At 40.3% G+C, this 3,882-nt stretch overlaps 1 long non-coding RNA gene across 1 annotated transcript; it reads left to right on the top strand.

The window, feature by feature from the left end:
• The first annotated feature begins 1,810 nt into the window (after nt 1–1,810).
• Nucleotides 1,811–3,390, top strand: LOC108282239. The gene is made up of 2 exons (XR_005195373.1): nt 1,811–2,020; nt 3,328–3,390. It is a non-coding gene; the product is annotated as an uncharacterized LOC108282239 (long non-coding RNA).
• Nucleotides 3,391–3,882: the final 492 nt, after the last annotated feature.

The raw sequence follows: 3,882 nt of genomic DNA, 5'->3' as shown, positions 1-3,882 counted from the left end.
ATGGCGGCGGGCGCGGTGGCTCACACCTGTAATCCCAGCACTTTGGGAGGCCAAGGCAGGTGGATCACAAAGTCAGGAATTTGAGACCAATATGGATAAACCCCGTCTCTACTAAAAATACAAAATTAGCCAGGCGTGGTGGTGCGTGCCTGTAATCGCAGCTACTCAGGAGGCTGAGGCAGGAGAATCACTTGAACCTGGGAGGCAGAGGTTGCAGTGAGCCGAGATCGCACCACTGCACTCCAGCCCGGGTGACAGAGCAAGACTCTGAAGGCTTGATACTCTAGTGCTAAGTAAGGGATGGTTCTATTTAAAACATAAACTAATAGTTTCCAGTAGATTCCCTTAAAAAGATTATAGCAGGGATTTCCAGATCACCCCTACTCCCACCTTTTTATGACTTTTATGTGACTAAAGGCCCATCTCAATTTCAGAGGGGGGAAATATTTACAAATCATTTATCTTGTACGAGACTAAAATTTAGAATATATTTTAAAACTCCCAAAATCTACAACAAACTAAATAAAAATCAGACAACTCCTTAAAAATGGGCAAAAGACTTGAACATGTATTTCCCCAAGGAAGATACACAAACAGGAAAAGCCTCTCCGGGATGCAACGCCTTTGGGTGGCGGCAGGAGTGGCGGGCCAGGAAACACGGCGGCCGCTCCAATGCTGCGCAGCGGAGGCCGTTAGGTCACAGAGGGCCTGGGAGGGCGGTCTAAGGACGCAGGCAGGCTCGGCTGCCTCTTTAGGCCACAGAGCCGTGCAGATCCGGGTCCCCAGTGACCACTCTGTCCCCATTGGGCGAGACCTACCTAGTCCTGACGACAACGAACAAAGGCCTTAACAGGCCTGGGAGTTGAGTGAAGTTCCGAACCACGACGGGTGGAACGGTTAGCGGCCATCAGGCGGTTAGTCTTCATTCTACCAGAGCTTGCTGTCCGAAGCCAGAAACAGAAGAATGACAGGCCACTTTTGGCCGGTTGGAAATGCCCACCACTCACTGGGAAGATTTACTGGTTGTTTATGGAAGGCCTGTGTATATAATATGAAAAAGCTGCTCTTAACTACACCCCAACCTTTTAATAGAAAACATTTGTCACCTCTAGCTCTTCTAGATGTAAAGAGGTTGCCAACATGTGATAAAGTAGAGTTAGGAAACCACACATCTTGTAAATTCTCATTTGTTTAAAAGAAATCATAGAAAATACATGTCTTCTGGAGATGACTTTTGGAAATTCAGAGTTGTTAGATGGCCTCTGGAAGTAATATGTCTACGTTTGTTGAGTGGATCAGATGACATGGAGCTGAAAGACCTGAGAATATACTAGACTGATCATATTTAGAAGACATTTTCATATTCTAGCCATTGTTTTGTGTGCATTTTATTCCTCACTATTGTCTGTATAGTTGACAGAAGAATAAGGAACTATAAAGGGAGACATGTATGCAGATGTGTCCATGTTTACGTTTTGATGATGGCCATTAACATATGAATCTCTTGTGGCTGTACTATAGGAATATATTAAATCAATGGAAATATACCTTGCTAATATTTTAATGGTATAGATCTCCTAATGAGCTCTCTTAGAAGCATTATACTTATTCTGTTGCTGTATGCTTCATTTTAAATTGAGCATTAAGGGAAGGCAGTATTTAAATCAGAACTCTGCCAATGCTTTTATCTAGAGGTGTGTTGCCGTTTTTGTCTTCTATCAAATTTTTATCCCAAGAAAGACAGGACTACATTTCTTTTTTAACAGACTGAGTTGGTGTAGCATATTTTTGGTTATCAAAATGGTCATATGGCTTTGGGATTTTGAATTGGTAAATATTCATGATGTGTGAAAAATCATGATACATACTGTACAATCTCAGTCCCATAAAAGTGGATGTTGTGCCTACCGACACACAGGACCTAGAAGAACGTGTCAAACTATAAACTGCTTGTGTTTGTGACTTTGTTCTTTGCTTCCTGTGTTTTTCAGTTTCCTCTAATGTACTTAACTTTTTAAAAGTAAAGGTTATTTTAAATTATTATTATTATTATTATTTGAGAAGAGGGGAGGACACAGCTACAGAGGGGCAACAGTGTGAAGACGGAGGCAGAGATGGGGCTGATGCAGCTACCAGGAATGCCAGGGTCGCCTGCAGCCCGTGAAGCCGAAGGGAGGCTCATGGTACTTAATTATGTCAGCCGCAGGACACTCACACACTGTCCTTGGAGTGAAAGTTTTCATTTTAAACATGTGGATCTGTTTGCCAGAATTTCCCCAACACTCCAAACCCAAGCCAGGGTCTAGGCAGGGTAGTGGCTTTCACAGGACCCCATCTGTGCTGGTGGCTTCTCCATGCCCCGGACACCTTGCGTTCCCCCCTCTCTAATCCCTGACAAGCCACACATGATGGGGAAAATATTTTGGAGATCTATAAAACAATCATTTAAAAATCACATTGCTTTGGAAAGCAAAGGGTAAAAAATCTTTTTTTTTATTTCAAATTTAAATACAACCATCATGTTTTATGTATTAATTAGCAAACATTCAAAAAAGAATCTATATTTTCACCTTTGTCATCTTTTTCTCAATACTGAAAAATGCAGTCTGATATGACTTAAACTTATTTCAATTCAAGGATAAATGGAGGGGGAGTTATGACCATGTTGGTATTGGCCAGGGCTGGGAGAGGAGTGGTGGTCCTGTGTCTTTTGAAATAATATTGTAGTTAGTTTCTATTTCCTCCATTCAAGAACAATTACTAGAAAAAAAAAAAAAACTAGAAATATACAAAGTCATTGCCCTGAGATAAAACACAGGATTGATAACAGTTATTTAAACTTTGACGACTATTAAACCAGTTTTGACTTTCCTTTAATAGCACTTTTAAAGTGCTCTCAGTACTTTGAGACTCAGAGGTTTCCTCATCTCTGCTTGGATATTAAACATCAAGACCATAAGCTATGATCTGTTGCTCCTGGGAGAAAGAAGGCGTCAGAGATAGAGGGAAGGGCAAGAAATCACTGTGAAAGCGATGAGAAGGAAGAGACAGCTCTCGAGGACCTCCAGGGCAGCTGGACCCTAAGTCACTTGCTCTCACACTGATGTTGGTGCCCAGAACTCACTAACACTTCAGATCTGCAGCAAGAATGTATATGATGTTTAAATTTTTTGTTTGTACCATATGTGTTAAAACATGCCTTTTCTAGTGAGTTTTCATTATAATCTTTTCATTTATAGTCCATCATAATATAAATATATGCTGTGTTTTGATACATAATTATTTTTAAAAAAATGAATGAAGGAGAGGAAGAAAGAGGAAGAGAAGGTTATTTTAAAAACATGTATTAAGCCCTTGTTGCTTGTAGAATAAAGTTTGTATACTCCACAGGAAAAAAAAATAGAAAATGAGTGTGGATAAGGATGTAAAGAAATTGTAGCCCTGATACATAGCTGGCAGAAAGGGATAAAGTTGCAGCCACTGTGAAAAACAGTTTGCAGTGGCTTGGAAGGATAAATATGGAACTCCCATTGGACCCAGGAATTCTAGTCTTAGGTATATACCCCAAATAATAGAAAACAGAAATCAAACAGGTATTTCTATACTAATGTTTATAGCATCACTTTTCACAGGCACCAAAAGATGGAAATAACCCAACTTTCAGTGAACAAATGAACGTAACTAAAACAAGGTGGTCTACAGGCAATGGTGCATCATCCACCTGTAAAAAAGGAACACAGTTTTGATAGACGACACAACATAGGTGGACACTGAAAACATTACGCTTAGTGAAATATGCCAGGCACAAAAGGAATATCTTGTATAATTGTACTTACATGAAGTGCCTAGAATAATCAGATTCATACAAGAGAAACTGGGATA

This window comes from Cebus imitator, unplaced genomic scaffold, assembly GCF_001604975.1.
Source record: "Cebus imitator isolate Cc_AM_T3 unplaced genomic scaffold, Cebus_imitator-1.0 Scaffold237, whole genome shotgun sequence".
Lineage (NCBI taxonomy): Eukaryota > Metazoa > Chordata > Mammalia > Primates > Cebidae > Cebus > Cebus imitator.
This window is presented reverse-complemented; position numbering and strand designations above follow the sequence as displayed.